The sequence below is a fragment of the Lissotriton vulgaris genome, chromosome 1_1 (assembly GCF_964263255.1).
Source record: "Lissotriton vulgaris chromosome 1_1, aLisVul1.2, whole genome shotgun sequence".
Taxonomy (NCBI): Eukaryota; Metazoa; Chordata; class Amphibia; order Caudata; family Salamandridae; genus Lissotriton; species Lissotriton vulgaris.
Window position 1 is genome coordinate 1,288,650,964 of NC_141685.1, and position 20,878 is coordinate 1,288,671,841.

Below are 20,878 nucleotides of genomic sequence, written 5' to 3' on the forward strand. Positions count from 1 at the left end.
AGCCTTCCTTTTTTGCTTAATTGCAGGGTGTCCTGCTCATAGATAACCATGTGATAATGGGATTAAGTGAGCAACTTTTCTCATAATTTGAAATATAGCCATGATATTCTGACCGTTTCTGCACGATTTCCAATATTATTGGAGTGGAATAATTGCAAATTATGCGTAAACCTCTCCTTAATAGGAGCCTTCAAGGATTTCTTGTTTTGAATGCATGCTCCTAACCCAGCTTATATTTTCCTGGTTCACACGTTCTTGATGCACTATTACTTGAAAAGTATATGGCCGGATTTGTTTAGGCGTGTCATAAAACGCTTTAAAGGTCTCTCGTAACATATAATCAACAACCGATCATATAATAAAGCAAATATGTTTAAAGATAAAATACGTTGAGACATTTGCTGAGCCGAATTTGCGTGATTAAGAGAACGTATTGTAATATTGTGCTAACATATGAATCACAAAGCGGCTGAGCCTGTTCGGGCCGGGGCAGCCTCCAGGCGAGCGGGCCAATCACAGGCCAGGCTCGCGGGCTCCTCTCACTCAGGGCTTTGGTCGCTGATTATCCCAGAAATCAGGTGCATTGGATTGCCGCTGCTTGTTGATTGGGCGCCGGGAGTGAAGGAAAGAAAACACTCTCGGCCAGCTGACGAAGCGAGGAAACGGCTGACATTAGCAATTTCAGAATACATAATGAAAAACATGCAATTATGTATTATAAAGATCATTGGAATGCCTAATATAATTTTAATATAAATGTTCTTGCTGTATTGTCCCCGTGCTAGAAACGTTAATGTTGTGTTCTTGATGCAATATTACTTGAAAAGTATATGGCCGCATTTGTTTAAGATTAAGAGAACGTATTGTAGACTAAAATGTCAGCTTATTTCATAGGCGAGAGATGGGAGTTTTTCTGTTTTTTTAGAAATGCACTTTCCGATTTGGGAAAAATTCCTGAGTTGGATATTCCTATTAGCATTTTCTGGGACCAGGCAGCCTTCCTATAACCAGAGAACTGAGGCGTGTGCTGAGTTGTATTGGTTACAATACGGTTCTGCGCATATGAGGATATGTGCTGACTTATTGACAAAACCGCTAATATTGTGCTAACATATGAAGTCTGGTATATATTCCCAAAACATGTATTTATTGTAATTAAGCCACATATCAATGAGTTGTATTGTTTGTAAAGCTATCGGTCTTATTTTGACCATTGTATTCAAACAATGGCCGCCCGTAGCCCTTAAAATCCTTTCTAAAATATGCGTGAAATGCATTTTTGTTTTGAGTGTAGATGTGACCCTCGCCACGTTTGGCCGGTAAAGCATTCCCCGTTTTGCTGCCAGGTGTTCTGTTTCGTGTTTGTTTCCCTCATATTTAAGACATGAGTTAGGGCTAGAATGTCATTAATGCCGTAAGGGCTTCCATCATCTGTCACAGGTGAGGCTCGTTGGTGCCACGGATCATCACTCCGGTTCTATGCATGCTGATAAGCAGATGGGGCTGCCCAGATGTAGTGTCCCGAACTCACCACAGCAACTGGAATGTTTTTTTTTAATTGAATGCTCAGTCATTGAACTATAAATATAGGGCCATGTTACGTTGGAATGTGTTCGTGCAGGGCACAGCTGTGTGTTGGTTTTTAGGTGAATGAGTGTATTGCTAAAGCACAAACACTTAACTCGGATTTTCTCGGAGTATGTGCAGCAGGCAGTATAACTGGAAAGGCAGGCAGTCCACGCCCAGTGTTTCCAAGATGCGCTCTCTTCAGCACATGCTCTCACTCTGAAAACAACCCGAGTTAACGTTATGCTTTTTAGAAAGTGCCTTGTATATAAACAGGAAGTCATCAATGCCGTGCAGGAACGCATTCTTTCATGACACCACCCCAGATCTTGTCTATGGGTTTAGTATTTATTGTCATCTCACATAGTTCTGTTTAATTATATTTCTCTTAAACCTGTTCCCCACTTATACATCTCTCCTGCGTAGTCAGCATCCATTCCACAATGCTATAGTTTACTGGTCCTCTCCAAAGACTGTAAAGAGAAAAAAAGTGCCTATTTTTCTGATGTTTAACCCATTACATTTCTAGTGCGCTAAAGTCTCGTAATCTTCCAGTTCTGCATGTTTGTTGTTCTGGCAATGTGCCCCGTTGTAGCATCAGCCAAAGGATGCCAGCTGGTTAATTCAAAGTATGTCTTTGTTCCCATATTTGAAGGAAACGCTTCCGTCGGTGTGACCTAGTCTGAAATGTAGCCCGTAGGACTCCCCGCTCCTCCAGATGGCCTACATCATGCTCCGAGAGAAAGGGCTTATCTTGGAATACGAACCCTCGCCACATGTAAGCGCTGCACACAATGTTCTTAAATCATAGACGAAACGTGCCATTATACGCAACCAAACAACAAGTATAAACACATAACCGTAGTACTCGGAAAATCAGTGTATCTAAATTGGACTTGAATAGTTATCAAACTTTGCGTCTTTTTTCGCTCATGAGCACATGACTTTTAGTATAGTTCTCGTTCTTTGCCCATATAAAAGAGACTAATGCATGTTTTGCTGATAACTAAATACGTTTCGTCCTTCACATATATTCGATTTCAACGGTTAGAAAGGCAACTCGGATTATTTACATATATTAACCCCTTATTGACAGGCATTCCAATTGTTCTGCCATCACCGCATGAAACGTCTCCGAGGCTGGCCCCGCATACTCTAAACATTACACAGTTAGTGCAGTTTAGGTGTTTTGTATAGCTACGCGTGCGTACAGATAGATGAATAGATGAGCTTTTAGGCAAACACGTGGAATACGTTCACTGGGTTTGTACTTTGCTTTACAAGTCTTCTGTGCTGCAGAAGGCTTCTGCATCATGCAAAGGGAAGCAGCTTTTAAAAACTGTCAGAATAACACTGCGTCACTCTTAAATCATATTTGGTTGCAGAATGTTTTGCTTAAAGAGAATGCAGTGTGTTAAGAGAAATATAAATCTGCATTTTAGTGACTTTTTACTGTGCATTTATTTATGTGTAATTGACGCATTTGTACACGTGACACGAACACTTTGTTTTTCTTGGTAACACTTGGAGGAAATGTTACCAAACAAACAAAACGCACCCCGCATAAAGCGAAGTACTTTCTCTGGGGTAGACCTTTCATTCATTTTTTATGTTACTTTTTCAAATGTAAAGATTCTTTATGGGAGATTGAATTAGAAATAATACTTTTTGTATTTCTGTATTATGCGGCCATGACCCTTTCGGTGGTGGTCAGAGGTTCTGGTGCCAACCTTCCGTTTTTAGGTCAGGCGGGTTCCAGTCTGGTTTCCCATCGGCATTTTGGAGGCCCATTGTTTGGGATTGTTTTTACCTCAGTCCCCAACCAAATTGTATTAAAGTTCACTTTGAATTCTCAGAGTGTAAACATACACATACTATAGTAATTTGTGACTCTCAGCCTCTTCGCTTAACAGAGTTTTTCTTTCGGATCAGTGAGATGTTTAAAAGCGCAATGAGAAATCTTGGTAGATTGTGATCACCTTGTACATGTCCACTCTTCTTAATATCAACAGAGTGAGCTGTGTGTGTGTGTGGGGGGGCTCTGTGTGGAGGGGCTCTGTGTGGGGGGGCTCGGTGTGGGTGTGTGTGGCATTTGCGAGAGATTAAGCTATTGGCATTGTAAATGACAATGCCATTTGTTTATTGGGGATCAAAAAGAAAACATAAATAAAAAAATTGTCATTTACAATGCCAATAGCTCTAACTTTTCCAAAGGCAAAACCGTTGCATTGTAAATGCTTGTTTTTAAAGTTTTCTTCTATTTTTTTTATTAATATCCCCCCCACCCCCCCCTATCCCCCCAAGCCCACGCAGATCGTAAAGGCAGAAGGAATACCACTTGCGTGGTAAAGACGTTTGTTGAAGGCACCCGTGGACAAAAGACGTTTGCGTGGTGAGTGACCCGTGGTAAACGTTATGCCTGGTAAGTCCTTCGTGGTAAATGATGTTTCCCTACTCATGTAAGCTTCCTTTACACAGACTGCTGCAGTGCAGGCCCGCTCACAGCACACGGATACAGCATGGTCCGCAGCCAAGGAAGCTTCCCTAACACATACAACAAGTTCAGCACGGGCAGCGGCACTACGAACCTATTCACACAAAAACAGGTAACATGTTCAGCAGCGGTGGATGTTTCCATAGCAGGCAGAAGCAGTCTCAGTCAGAACAGGGTTAGCGTGGGCAGCAGCACAGGCTTCATTCACGCTCATGACAGATAAAGCACAGGCAGCCACAAAGCAAGGCACTTCCTATTCATACCAAAGCTATAGCGCTGCAGCAGCCACGCAAGCTTCACCAAATGGAACAACCCAGCACCAGCGCCGCACCAGCACATACTTCCCTCTCATGTGCCACGTACAATGTCAGCAGCAGACTGCAAGCTTACCTCACACTCTGTCCAGATGTAACACTGGCAGATGCAGTGCAAGCTTCTCTCACACATGTAGAGGTGCAAAGAGCGCAGTAGCAGCACATGCTTCCCTCTCAACAAACACTTATAATGTGAACAGCAGACTGCAAGCATCACTCACACACTGTCCAGATATAAAACTGGCAGATGCATTGCAAGCTTCTCTCTCACGTGTAGAGGTGCAAAGAGCGCACTAGCAGCACATGCTTCCCTCTCACAAAACACTTATAATGTGACCAACAGACTGCAAGCATCACTCACACACTGTCCAGATATAAAACTGGCAGATGCAGTGCAAGCAGCACATTCTTCCCTCTTGTGAAACACATACAATGTGAGCAGCAGAATGCAAGCTTCCCTCACACTCTGTCCAGATCTAACACTGGCAGATGCAGTGCAAGCATCTCTCACACATGTAGAGGTGCAAAGAGCGCAGTAGCACCACATAATTCCCTATTGTGAAACACATACAATGTGAGCAGCAGAATGCAAGCTTCCCTCACACACTACCCAAATGTAACACTGGCAGATGCAAGGCCAGCGTCTCTCACACATTAAGAGGTGCATAGTGCGCAGTAGCAGCACATGCTTCCCTCTCTCGAAATGTGTACAATGTGAGCAGCATAAAGCAAGCCTCCTTTACACACTGTCCGATGTAACACTGGCAGATGTAGTGCAAGCTTCTTTCACACATGAAGAGGTGTGAAGAGCGTCATAGCAGCACACATTTTCCCTCTCACGAACCACATACAGTGTGTGCAACAGAATGCAAGCTTCCCTTCCACACTGTCCAGATGCAACACTGGCAGAGGCAGTGCAAGCTTCTCTCACACATGAATAGGTGCAAAGAGCACAGTAGCAGCACATGCTTCCCTCTTATGAAACATGTACAATGAGAGCAGCAGAATGCAAGCTTCCCTCACGCACTGTCCAGATCTAACACTGGCAGATGCATTGCAAGCTCCTCTCACACATGAAGAGGTACAAAAGAGCGCACTAGCAGCACATGCTTCCCTCATGCTAAACACGTACAATGTGAGCAGCAGAATGCAAGTTTCCCTTACGCACTGTCCAGATGTTACAATGCCAGATGCAGTGCAAGCATCTCTCACACATGTAGAGGTGCAAAGAGCGCAGTAGCAGCACCTGCTTCCCTCTCATGAAACACATACAATGTGAGCATCAGAATGCAAGCTTCCCTCACACACTACCCAAATGTAACACTGGCAGATGCAGTGCCAGCGTCTCTCACACATTAAGAGGTGCATAGTGCGCAGTAGCAGCACATGCTTCCCTCTCTCGAAATGTGTACAATGTGAGCAGCATAAAGCAAGCCTCCTTTACACACTGTCCGATGTAACACTGGCAGATGTAGTGCAAGCTTCTTTCACACATGAAGAGGTGTGAAGAGCGTCATAGCAGCACACATTTTCCCTCTCACGAACCACATACAGTGTGTGCAACAGAATGCAAGCTTCCCTTCCACACTGTCCAGATGCAACACTGGCAGAGGCAGTGCAAGCTTCTCTCACACATGAATAGGTGCAAAGAGCACAGTAGCAGCACATGCTTCCCTCTTATGAAACATGTACAATGTGAGCAGCAGAATGCAAGCTTCCCTCACGCACTGTCCAGATCTAACACTGGCAGATGCATTGCAAGCTCCTCTCACACATGAAGAGGTACAAAAGAGCGCACTAGCAGCACATGCTTCCCTCATGCTAAACACGTACAATGTGAGCAGCAGAATGCAAGTTTCCCTTACGCACTGTCCAGATGTTACAATGCCAGATGCAGTGCAAGCATCTCTCACACATGTAGAGGTGCAAAGAGCGCAGTAGCAGCACCTGCTTCCCTCTCATGAAACACATACAATGTGAGCATCAGAATGCAAGCTTCCCTCACACACTACCCAAATGTAACACTGGCAGATGCAGTGCCAGCGTCTCTCACACATTAAGAGGTGCATAGTGCGCAGTAGCAGCACATGCTTCCCTCTCTCGAAATGTGTACAATGTGAGCAGCATAAAGCAAGCCTCCTTTACACACTGTCCGATGTAACACTGGCAGATGTAGTGCAAGCTTCTTTCACACATGAAAAGGTGTGAAGAGCGTCATAGCAGCACACATTTTCCCTCTCACGAACCACATACAGTGTGTGCAACAGAATGCAAGCTTCCCTTCCACACTGTCCAGATGCAACACTGGCAGAGGCAGTGCAAGCTTCTCTCACACATGAATAGGTGCAAAGAGCACAGTAGCAGCACATGCTTCCCTCTTATGAAACATGTACAATGTGAGCAGCAGAATGCAAGCTTCCCTCACGCACTGTCCAGATCTAACACTGGCAGATGCATTGCAAGCTCCTCTCACACATGAAGAGGTACAAAAGAGCGCACTAGCAGCACATGCTTCCCTCATGAAACACGTGCAATGTGAGTAGCAGAATACAAGCTTCCCTAGCACACTATCCAGATGTAACACTGTAATGGTGCAGAAGCAGCACATGCTACCCTCTCATGAACCACATACAATGTGAGCACCAGAATGCGAGCTTCTCTTACACACTGTCGAGATGTAACAGTGGCAGATGCAGTGCAAGCTTCTCTCACACATGTAGAGGTGCAAAGAGCGCACTAGCAGCACTTGCTTCCCTCTCAGGAAACACGAACGATGTGAGCAGCAGAATGCAAGCTTTCCTCACACAGTGCCCAGATGTAACACTGGCAGATGCAGTGCAAGCAGCACATTCTTCCCTCTTGTGAAACACATACAATGTGAGCAGCAGAATGCAAGCTTCCCTCACACTCTGTCCAGATCTAACACTGGCAGATGCAGTGCAAATGTCTCTCACACGTGAAGAGGTACAAAGAGTGCAATAGCACCACATAATTCCCTATCGTGAAACACATACAATGTGAGCAGCAGAATGCAAGCTTCCCTTACACACTGTCCAGATGTATCACTGTAAGAGCGCATTAGCAGCACATGCTTCCTTCTCATGAAACACGTACAATGTGAACAACAGAATGCAAGCTTCACTCATACAGTGTCCAGATATAAAACTGACAGATGCAGTGCAAGCTTCCCTCACACATGAAGAGGTGCAAAGAGCGCAGTAGCAGCACCTGCTTCCCTCTCATGAAACACGAACAATGTGAGCAGCAGAATGCAAGCTTCCCTCACACACTGTCCAGATGTAACACTGGCAGATGCAGTGCAAGTTTATCTCACTCATGAAGAGGTACAAAGGAGTGCACAGGCAGCACATGCTTCTCTCTCATGAAACACATACAATGTGATCAGCAGAATGTGAGCTTCTCTCATGCACTGTAACACTGCAGATGCAGTGCAAGCTTCTCTCACACATGAAGAGGTTGAAAGAGCACCATAGCAGCACATGTTTTCCCTCTCATGAACCACATACAATGTGAGCATCAGAATGTGAGCTTCTCTCATGCACTGTAACACTGCAGATGCAGTGCAAGTTTATCTCACACATGAAGAGGTACAAAGGAGTGCACAGGCAGCACATGTTTTCCCTCTCATGAACCACATACAATGTGAGCATCAGAATGCAAGCTTCCCTGAAACACTGTCGAGATGTAACACTGGCAGATGAAGTGCAAGCTTCTCTCACACATGTAGAGGTGCAAAGAGCGCAGTAGCAGCACATGCTTCCCTCTCATAAAACACGCACAATGTAAGCAGCAGAATGCAAGCATCACTCACACACTGTCCTTTTGTAACTCTGTAAGAGCGTATTAGCAGCACATGCTTCCCTCTCATGAAACACATACAATGTGAAGAGCAGAATGCAAGCTTCCCTCACACACTGTCCGAGGCAATATTGGTAAATGCAGTGCAAGCTTCTCTCACATATGTAGAGGTGCAAAGAGTGAAGTAGCAGCACATGCTTTCCCTCTCATGAAATACGTACAATGTGAGCAGCAGAATGCAAGCTTCCCTCACACACTGTCCAGATGTGACACTGGCAGAATCAGTGCAAGCTGCTCTCACAGTTGAAGAGGTGCAAAGAGCCTGTGGCGTAGGAAGGGGGGTGCGGTGGGTGCGGGCTGCCCTGGTTGTCATCACTGAGGGGGGTGACAAAATAGCAAAAATATGTGTTTTAAACACATATTTCTGCCATTTTGTCAAGCCGGGGATTACAAGAAATTTTCCGCACCGGGTACCACCTGACCTTGCAACGTCACAGCAAAGAGCGCCGTAGCAGCACATGCTTTTCCTCTCACGAAACACCTACAATGTGAGCAGCAGAAAGCAAGCTTCCCTCACACACTGTCCAGATGTAACACTGGCAGATGCAGGGCACGCTTCTCTCACACATGTAGAGGTGCAAAGAGCGCAGTAGCAGCACGTGCCTCCCTCTCATGAAACACGTACATTGTGGGTAGCAGAATGCAAGCTTCCCTCACACATATACCAGATGTAACAGTGTAAGAGCACAGCAGCACATGCTTGCCTCTGATCAAAACACATACAATGTGAGCAGCAGAATGCAAGCTTCTCTTACACACTGTCCAGGTGTAACAATGGCAGATGCAGTGCAAGCTTCTCTCACACATGAAGAGGTGCAAAGAGCACACTAGCAACACATGCTTTCCTCTCGTGAAACATGTACGATGTGAGCAGCAGAATGCAAGCTTCCCTCACACACTGCCCAGATGTAACATTGGCAGGTGCAGTGCAAGCGTCTCTCACACATGAAGAGGTGCGAAGAGCACACTAGCAGCACATGCTTCCCTCGTAAACCGTGTACAATGTGAGCAGCAGAATGCAAGCTTCCGTTACACACTGTCCAGATGTAGCACTGTAAGAGCGCAGTAGCAGCACATGCCTCCCTGTCACTAAACACGTACAATGTGAATGCAAGTTTCCCTTACACACTGTCCAGATGTTACAATGCCAGATGCAGTGCAAGCATCTCTCACACATGTAGAGGTGCAAAGAGCGCAGTAGCAGCACCTGCTTCCCTCTCATGAAACACATACAATGTGAGCATCAGAATGCAAGCTTCCCTCACACACTACCCAAATGTAACACTGGCAGATGCAAGGCCAGCGTCTCTCACACATTAAGAGGTGCATAGTGCGCAGTAGCAGCACATGCTTCCCTCTCTCGAAATGTGTACAATGTGAGCAGCATAAAGCAAGCCTCCTTTACACACTGTCCGATGTAACACTGGCAGATGTAGTGCAAGCTTCTTTCACACATGAAGAGGTGTGAAGAGCGTCATAGCAGCACAAGTTTTCCCTCTCACGAACCACATACAGTGTGTGCAACAGAATGCAAGCTTCCCTTCCACACTGTCCAGATGCAACACTGGCAGAGGCAGTGCAAGCTTCTCTCACACATGAATAGGTGCAAAGAGCACAGTAGCAGCACATGCTTCCCTCTTATGAAACATGTACAATGTGAGCAGCAGAATGCAAGCTTCCCTCACGCACTGTCCAGATCTAACACTGGCAGATGCATTGCAAGCTCCTCTCACACATGAAGAGGTACAAAAGAGCGCACTAGCAGCACATGCTTCCCTCATGAAACACGTGCAATGTGAGTAGCAGAATACAAGCTTCCCTAGCACACTATCCAGATGTAACACTGTAATGGTGCAGAAGCAGCACATGCTACCCTCTCATGAACCACATACAATGTGAGCACCAGAATGCGAGCTTCTCTTACACACTGTCGAGATGTAACAGTGGCAGATGCAGTGCAAGCTTCTCTCACACATGTAGAGGTGCAAAGAGCGCACTAGCAGCACTTGCTTCCCTCTCAGGAAACACGAACGATGTGAGCAGCAGAATGCAAGCTTTCCTCACACAGTGCCCAGATGTAACACTGGCAGATGCAGTGCAAGCAGCACATTCTTCCCTCTTGTGAAACACATACAATGTGAGCAGCAGAATGCAAGCTTCCCTCACACTCTGTCCAGATCTAACACTGGCAGATGCAGTGCAAATGTCTCTCACACGTGAAGAGGTACAAAGAGTGCAATAGCACCACATAATTCCCTATCGTGAAACACATACAATGTGAGCAGCAGAATGCAAGCTTCCCTTACACACTGTCCAGATGTATCACTGTAAGAGCGCATTAGCAGCACATGCTTCCTTCTCATGAAACACGTACAATGTGAACAACAGAATGCAAGCTTCACTCATACAGTGTCCAGATATAAAACTGACAGATGCAGTGCAAGCTTCCCTCACACATGAAGAGGTGCAAAGAGCGCAGTAGCAGCACCTGCTTCCCTCTCATGAAACACGAACAATGTGAGCAGCAGAATGCAAGCTTCCCTCACACACTGTCCAGATGTAACACTGGCAGATGCAGTGCAAGCTTCTCTCACACATGAAGAGGTTCAAAAGAGCACACTGGCAGCACATGCTTCTCTCTCATGAAACACATACAATGTGATCAGCAGAATGTGAGCTTCTCTCATGCACTGTAACACTGCAGATGCAGTGCAAGCTTCTCTCACACATGAAGAGGTTGAAAGAGCACCATAGCAGCACATGTTTTCCCTCTCATGAACCACATACAATGTGAGCATCAGAATGTGAGCTTCTCTCATGCACTGTAACACTGCAGATGCAGTGCAAGTTTATCTCACACATGAAGAGGTACAAAGGAGTGCACAGGCAGCACATGTTTTCCCTCTCATGAACCACATACAATGTGAGCATCAGAATGCAAGCTTCCCTGAAACACTGTCCAGATGTAACACTGGCAGATGAAGTGCAAGCTTTTCTCACACATGTAGAGGTGCAAAGAGCGCAGTAGCAGCACATGCTTCCCTCTCATAAAACACGCACAATGTAAGCAGCAGAATGCAAGCATCACTCACACACTGTCCTTTTGTAACTCTGTAAGAGCGTATTAGCAGCACATGCTTCCCTCTCATGAAACACATACAATGTGAAGAGCAGAATGCAAGCTTCCCTCACACACTGTCCGAGGCAACATTGGTAAATGCAGTGCAAGCTTCTCTCACATATGTAGAGGTGCAAAGAGTGAAGTAGCAGCACATGCTTTCCCTCTCATGAAATACGTACAATGTGAGCAGCAGAATGCAAGCTTCCCTCACACACTGTCCACATGTGACACTGGCAGAATCAGTGCAAGCTGCTCTCACAGTTGAAGAGGTGCAAAGAGCCTGTGGTGTAGGAAGGGGGGTGCGGTGGGTGCGGGCTGCCCTGGTTGTCATCACTGAGGGGGGTGACAAAATAGCAAAAATATGTGTTTTAAACACATATTTCTGCCATTTTGTCAAGCCGGGGATTACAAGAAATTTTCCGCACCGGGTACCACCTGACCTTGCAACGTCACAGCAAAGAGCGCCGTAGCAGCACATGCTTTTCCTCTCACGAAACACCTACAATGTGAGCAGCAGAAAGCAAGCTTCCCTCACACACTGTCCAGATGTAACACTGGCAGATGCAGGGCACGCTTCTCTCACACATGTAGAGGTGCAAAGAGCGCAGTAGCAGCACGTGCCTCCCTCTCATGAAACACGTACATTGTGAGTAGCAGAATGCAAGCTTCCCTCACACATATACCAGATGTAACAGTGTAAGAGCACAGCAGCACATGCTTGCCTCTGATCAAAACACATACAATGTGAGCAGCAGAATGCAAGCTTCTCTTACACACTGTCCAGGTGTAACAATGGCAGATGCAGTGCAAGCTTCTCTCACACATGAACAGGTGCAAAGAGCACACTAGCAACACATGCTTTCCTCTCGTGAAACATGTACGATGTGAGCAGCAGAATGCAAGCTTCCCTCACACACTGCCCAGATGTAACATTGGCAGGTGCAGTGCAAGCGTCTCTCACACATGAAGAGGTGCAAAGAGCACACTAGCAGAACATGCTTCCCTCGTAAACCGTGTACAATGTGAGCAGCAGAATGCAAGCTTCCGTTACACACTGTCCAGATGTAGCACTGTAAGAGCGCAGTAGCAGCACATGCCTCCCTGTCACTAAACACGTACAATGTGAATGCAAGTTTCCCTTACACACTGTCCAGATGTTACAATGCCAGATGCAGTGCAAGCATCTCTCACACATGTAGAGGTGCAAAGAGCGCAGTAGCAGCACCTGCTTCCCTCTCATGAAACACATACAATGTGAGCATCAGAATGCAAGCTTCCCTCACACACTACCCAAATGTAACACTGGCAGATGCAAGGCCAGCGTCTCTCACACATTAAGAGGTGCATAGTGCGCAGTAGCAGCACATGCTTCCCTCTCTCGAAATGTGTACAATGTGAGCAGCATAAAGCAAGCCTTCTTTACACACTGTCCGATGTAACACTGGCAGATGTAGTGCAAGCTTCTTTCACACATGAAGAGGTGTGAAGAGCGTCATAGCAGCACAAGTTTTCCCTCTCACAAACCACATACAGTGTGTGCAACAGAATGCAAGCTTCCCTTCCACACTGTCCAGATGCAACACTGGCAGAGGCAGTGCAAGCTTCTCTCACACACGAATAGGTGCACAGAGCACAGTAGCAGCACATGCTTCCCTCTTATGAAACATGTACAATGTGAGCAGCAGAATGCAAGCTTCCCTCACGCACTGTCCAGATCTAACACTGGCAGATGCATTGCAAGCTCCTCTCACACATGAAGAGGTACAAAAGAGCGCACTAGCAGCACATGCTTCCCTCATGCTAAACACGTACAATGTGAGCAGCAGAATGCAAGTTTCCCTTACGCACTGTCCAGATGTTACAATGCCAGATGCAGTGCAAGCATCTCTCACACATGTAGAGGTGCAAAGAGCGCAGTAGCAGCACCTGCTTCCCTCTCATGAAACACATACAATGTGAGCAGCAGAATGCAAGCTTCCCTCACACACTACCCAAATGTAACACTGGCAGATGCAGTGCCAGCGTCTCTCACACATTAAGAGGTGCATAGTGCACAGTAGCAGCACATGCTTCCCTCTCTCGAAATGTGTACAATGTGAGCAGCATAAAGCAAGCCTCCTTTACACACTGTCCGATGTAACACTGGCAGATGTAGTGCAAGCTTCTTTCACACATGAAGAGGTGTGAAGAGCGTCATAGCAGCACACATTTTCCCTCTCACGAACCACATACAGTGTGTGCAACAGAATGCAAGCTTCCCTTCCACACTGTCCAGATGCAACACTGGCAGAGGCAGTGCAAGCTTCTCTCACACATGAATAGGTGCAAAGAGCACAGTAGCAGCACATGCTTCCCTCTTATGAAACATGTACAATGTGAGCAGCAGAATGCAAGCTTCCCTCACGCACTGTCCAGATCTAACACTGGCAGATGCATTGCAAGCTCCTCTCACACATGAAGAGGTACAAAAGAGCGCACTAGCAGCACATGCTTCCCTCATGAAACACGTGCAATGTGAGTAGCAGAATACAAGCTTCCCTAGCACACTATCCAGATGTAACACTGTAATGGTGCAGAAGCAGCACATGCTACCCTCTCATGAACCACATACAATGTGAGCACCAGAATGCGAGCTTCTCTTACACACTGTCGAGATGTAACAGTGGCAGATGCAGTGCAAGCTTCTCTCACACATGTAGAGGTGCAAAGAGCGCACTAGCAGCACTTGCTTCCCTCTCATAAAACACGCACAATGTAAGCAGCAGAATGCAAGCATCACTCACACACTGTCCTTTTGTAACTCTGTAAGAGCGTATTAGCAGCGCATGCTTCCCTCTCATGAAACACATACAATGTGAAGAGCAGAATGCAAGCTTCCCTCACACACTGTCCGAGGCAACATTGGTAAATGCAGTGCAAGCTTCTCTCACATATGTAGAGGTGCAAAGAGTGAAGTAGCAGCACATGCTTTCCCTCTCATGAAATACGTACAATGTGAGCAGCAGAATGCAAGCTTCCCTCACACACTGTCCAGATGTGACACTGGCAGAATCAGTGCAAGCTGCTCTCACAGTTGAAGAGGTGCAAAGAGCCTGTGGCGTAGGAAGGGGGGTGCGGTGGGTGCGGGCTGCCCTGGTTGTCATCACTGAGGGGGGTGACAAAATAGCAAAAATATGTGTTTTAAACACATATTTCTGCCATTTTGTCAAGCCGGGGATTACAAGAAATTTTCCGCACAGGGTACCACCTGACCTTGCAACGTCACAGCAAAGAGCGCCGTAGCAGCACATGCTTTTCCTCTCACGAAACACCTACAATGTGAGCAGCAGAAAGCAAGCTTCCCTCACACACTGTCCAGATGTAATACTGGCAGATGCAGGGCACGCTTCTCTCACACATGTAGAGGTGCAAAGAGCGCAGTAGCAGCACGTGCCTCCCTCTCATGAAACACGTACATTGTGAGTAGCAGAATGCAAGCTTCCCTCACACATATACCAGATGTAACAGTGTAAGAGCACAGCAGCACATGCTTGCCTCTGATCAAAACACATACAATGTGAGCAGCAGAATGCAAGCTTCTCTTACACACTGTCCAGGTGTAACAATGGCAGATGCAGTGCAAGCTTCTCTCACACATGAAGAGGTGCAAAGAGCACACTAGCAACACATGCTTTCCTCTCGTGAAAAATGTACGATGTGAGCAGCAGAATGCAAGCTTCCCTCACACACTGCCCAGATGTAACATTGGCAGGTGCAGTGCAAGCGTCTCTCACACATGAAGAGGTGCAAAGAGCACACTAGCAGCACATGCTTCCCTCGTAAACCGTGTACAATGTGAGCAGCAGAATGCAAGCTTCCGTTACACACTGTCCAGATGTAGCACTGTAAGAGCGCAGTAGCAGCACATGCCTCCCTGTCACTAAACACGTACAATGTGAATGCAAGTTTCCCTTACACACTGTCCAGATGTTACAATGCCAGATGCAGTGCAAGCATCTCTCACACATGTAGAGGTGCAAAGAGCGCAGTAGCAGCACCTGCTTCCCTCTCATGAAACACATACAATGTGAGCATCAGAATGCAAGCTTCCCTCACACACTACCCAAATGTAACACTGGCAGATGCAGTGCCAGCGTCTCTCACACATTAAGAGGTGCATAGTGCGCAGTAGCAGCACATGCTTCCCTCTATCGAAATGTGTACAATGTGAGCAGCATAAAGCAAGCCTCCTTTACACACTGTCCGATGTAACACTGGCAGATGTAGTGCAAGCTTCTTTCACACATGAAGAGGTGTGAAGAGCGTCATAGCAGCACAAGTTTTCCCTCTCACGAACCACATACAGTGTGTGCAACAGAATGCAAGCTTCCCTTCCACACTGTCCAGATGCAACACTGGCAGAGGCAGTGCAAGCTTCTCTCACACATGAATAGGTGCAAAGAGCACAGTAGCAGCACATGCTTCCCTCTTATGAAACATGTACAATGTGAGCAGCAGAATGCAAGCTTCCCTCACGCACTGTCCAGATCTAACACTGGCAGATGCATTGCAAGCTCCTCTCACACATGAAGAGGTACAAAAGAGCGCACTAGCAGCACATGCTTCCCTCATGCTAAACACGTACAATGTGAGCAGCAGAATGCAAGTTTCCCTTACGCACTGTCCAGATGTTACAATGCCAGATGCAGTGCAAGCATCTCTCACACATGTAGAGGTGCAAAGAGCGCAGTAGCAGCACCTGCTTCCCTCTCATGAAACACATACAATGTGAGCAGCAGAATGCAAGCTTCCCTCACACACTGCCCAAATGTAACACTGGCAGATGCAGTGCCAGCGTCTCTCACACATTAAGAGGTGCATAGTGCGCAGTAGCAGCACATGCTTCCCTCTCTCGAAATGTGTACAATGTGAGCAGCATAAAGCAAGCCTCCTTTACACACTGTCCGATGTAACACTGGCAGATGTAGTGCAAGCTTCTTTCACACATGAAGAGGTGTGAAGAGCGTCATAGCAGCACACATTTTCCCTCTCACGAACCACATACAGTGTGTGCAACAGAATGCAAGCTTCCCTTCCACACTGTCCAGATGCAACACTGGCAGAGGCAGTGCAAGCTTCTCTCACACATGAATAGGTGCAAAGAGCACAGTAGCAGCACATGCTTCCCTCTTATGAAACATGTACAATGTGAGCAGCAGAATGCAAGCTTCCCTCACGCACTGTCCAGATCTAACACTGGCAGATGCATTGCAAGCTCCTCTCACACATGAAGAGGTACAAAAGAGCGCACTAGCAGCACATGCTTCCCTCATGAAACACGTGCAATGTGAGTAGCAGAATACAAGCTTCCCTAGCACACTATCCAGATGTAACACTGTAATGGTGCAGAAGCAGCACATGCTACCCTCTCATGAACCACATACAATGTGAGCACCAGAATGCGAGCTTCTCTTACACACTGTCGAGATGTAACAGTGGCAGATGCAGTGCAAGCTTCTCTCACACATGTAGAGGTGCAAAGAGCGCACTAGCAGCACTTGCTTCCCTCTCATAAAACACGCACAATGTAAGCAGCAGAATGCAAGCATCACTCACACACTGTCCTTTTGTAACTCTGTAAGAGCGTATTAGCAGCGCATGCTTCCCTCTCATGAAACACATACAATGTGAAGAGCAGAATGCAAGCTTCCCTCACACACTGTCCGAGGCAACATTGGTAAATGCAGTGCAAGCTTCTCTCACATATGTAGAGGTGCAAAGAGTGAAGTAGCAGCACATGCTTTCCCTCTCATGAAATACGTCCAATGTGAGCAGCAGAATGCAAGCTTCCCTCACACACTGTCCAGATGTGACACTGGCAGAATCAGTGCAAGCTGCTCTCACAGTTGAAGAGGTGCAAAGAGCCTGTGGCGTAGGAAGGGGGGTGCGGTGGGTGCGGGCTGCCCTGGTTGTCATCACTGAGGGGGGTGACAAAATAGCAAAAATATGTGTTTTAAACACATATTTCTGCCATTTTGTCAAGCCGGGGATTACAAGAAATTTTCCGCACAGGGTACCACCTGACCTTGCAACGTCACAGCAAAGAGCGCCGTAGCAGCACATGCTTTTCCTCTCACGAAACACCTACAATGTGAGCAGCAGAAAGCAAGCTTCCCTCACACACTGTCCAGATGTAATACTGGCAGATGCAGGGCACACTTCTCTCACACATGTAGAGGTGCAAAGAGCGCAGTAGCAGCACGTGCCTCCCTCTCATGAAACACGTACATTGTGAGTAGCAGAATGCAAGCTTCCCTCACACATATACCAGATGTAACAGTGTAAGAGCACAGCAGCACATGCTTGCCTCTGATCAAAACACATACAATGTGAGCAGCAGAATGCAAGCTTCTCTTACACACTGTCCAGGTGTAACAATGGCAGATGCAGTGCAAGCTTCTCTCACACATGAAGAGGTGCAAAGAGCACACTAGCAACACATGCTTTCCTCTCGTGAAACATGTACGATGTGAGCAGCAGAATGCAAGCTTCCCTCACACACTGCCCAGATGTAACATTGGCAGGTGCAGTGCAAGCGTCTCTCACACATGAAGAGGTGCAAAGAGCACACTAGCAGCACATGCTTCCCTCGTAAACCGTGTACAATGTGAGCAGCAGAATGCAAGCTTCCGTTACACACTGTCCAGATGTAGCACTGTAAGAGCGCAGTAGCAGCACATGCCTCCCTGTCACTAAACACGTACAATGTGAATGCAAGTTTCCCTTACACACTGTCCAGATGTTACAATGCCAGATGCAGTGCAAGCATCTCTCACACATGTAGAGGTGCAAAGAGCGCAGTAGCAGCACCTGCTTCCCTCTCATGAAACACATACAATGTGAGCATCAGAATGCAAGCTTCCCTCACACACTACCCAAATGTAACACTGGCAGATGCAGTGCCAGCGTCTCTCACACATTAAGAGGTGCATAGTGCGCAGTAGCAGCACATGCTTCCCTCTATCGAAATGTGTACAATGTGAGCAGCATAAAGCAAGCCTCCTTTACACACTGTCCGATGTAACACTGGCAGATGTAGTGCAAGCTTCTTTCACACATGAAGAGGTGTGAAGAGCGTCATAGCAGCACAAGTTTTCCCTCTCACGAACCACATACAGTGTGTGCAACAGAATGCAAGCTTCCCTTCCACACTGTCCAGATGCAACACTGGCAGAGGCAGTGCAAGCTTCTCTCACACATGAATAGGTGCAAAGAGCACAGTAGCAGCACATGCTTCCCTCTTATGAAACATGTACAATGTGAGCAGCAGAATGCAAGCTTCCCTCACGCACTGTCCAGATCTAACACTGGCAGATGCATTGCAAGCTCCTCTCACACATGAAGAGGTACAAAAGAGCGCACTAGCAGCACATGCTTCCCTCATGCTAAACACGTACAATGTGAGCAGCAGAATGCAAGTTTCCCTTACGCACTGTCCAGATGTTACAATGCCAGATGCAGTGCAAGCATCTCTCACACATGTAGAGGTGCAAAGAGCGCAGTAGCAGCACCTGCTTCCCTCTCATGAAACACATACAATGTGAGCAGCAGAATGCAAGCTTCCCTCACACACTGCCCAAATGTAACACTGGCAGATGCAGTGCCAGCGTCTCTCACACATTAAGAGGTGCATAGTGCGCAGTAGCAGCACATGCTTCCCTCTCTCGAAATGTGTACAATGTGAGCAGCATAAAGCAAGCCTCCTTTACACACTGTCCGATGTAACACTGGCAGATGTAGTGCAAGCTTCTTTCACACATGAAGAGGTGTGAAGAGCGTCATAGCAGCACACATTTTCCCTCTCACGAACCACATACAGTGTGTGCAACAGAATGCAAGCTTCCCTTCCACACTGTCCAGATGCAACACTGGCAGAGGCAGTGCAAGCTTCTCTCACACATGAATAGGTGCAAAGAGCACAGTAGCAGCACATGCTTCCCTCTTATGAAACATGTACAATGTGAGCAGCAGAATGCAAGCTTCCCTCACGCACTGTCCAGATCTAACACTGGCAGATGCATTGCAAGCTCCTCTCACACATGAAGAGGTACAAAAGAGCGCACTAGCAGCACATGCTTCCCTCATGAAACACGTGCAATGTGAGTAGCAGAATACAAGCTTCCCTAGCACACTATCCAGATGTAACACTGTAATGGTGCAGAAGCAGCACATGCTACCCTCTCATGAACCACATACAATGTGAGCACCAGAATGCGAGCTTCTCTTACACACTGTCGAGATGTAACAGTGGCAGATGCAGTGCAAGCTTCTCCCACACATGTAGAGGTGCAAAGAGCGCACTAGCAGCACTTGCTTCCCTCTCAGGAAACACGAACGATGTGAGCAGCAGAATGCAAGCTTTCCTCACACAGATCCCAGATGTAACACTGGCAGGTGCTGTGCAAGCTTCTCTCACACATGAAGAGGTGCAAAGAGTGCAGTAGCAGCACATGCTTCCCTCTCACAAAACATGTACAATGTGAGCAGCAGAATGCAAGTTTCCCTTACACACTGTCCAGATGTAACATTGGCGGATGCAGTGCAAGCTTCTCTCACACATGAAGAAGTACAAAGGTGCGCTGTAGCAGCACATGCTTCACTCTCATGAAACACGTACAATGTGAGCAGCAGAATGCAAGCTTCCCTCACACACTGCCCAAATGTAACACTAGCAGATGCAGTGCAAGCGTCTCTCCCACATTAAGAGGTTCAAAGAGCGCAGTAGCAGCATATGTTTCCCTCTCTTGAAACACGTACAATGTGAGCAGCAGAAAGCAAGCTTCCCTTACACACTGTCCGATGTAACACTGGCAGATGTAGTGCAAGCTTCTCTCACACATGAAGAGGTGCAACGAACGTTGTAGCAGCACCCGCTTCCTTCTCACAAACCCCGCACATTGTGAGCAGCAGACTGCAAGCTTCCTTTACACGCTGTCCAGATGCAACATTGCCAGATGCAGTGCAAGCTTCTCTCACACTAGACGAGGTACAAAAGAGCTCACTAGCAGCACATGCTTCTCTCTCATGAAACAGGTACAATGTAAGCAGCAGAATGCGAGGTTCCCCCGTACACTGCCCAGATGTAACACTGGCAGATGCAGTGCAGGCATCTCTCATACATGAAGAGGTTCATAGAGCGTGGTAGCAACACATGCTTCCAGCTCCCGAAACACCTACAATGTGTGCAGCAGAAAGCAAGCTTCCCTTACACACTGTCTAGATGTAACACTGGCAGATGCAGGGCAAGCTTCTCTCACACATGTAGAGGTGCAAGGAGCACCGTAGCAGCACATGCTTTCCCTCTCATGAAACATGTACATTGTGAGCAGCAGAATGCAAGCTTCCCTCACACACTGTCTAGATGTAACACTGGCAGATGCAGGGCAAGCTTCTCTCACACATGTAGAGGTGCAAGGAGTTTCTGCTACTAAATTCAAACACAAAATGATATTGGAGCACACAAAA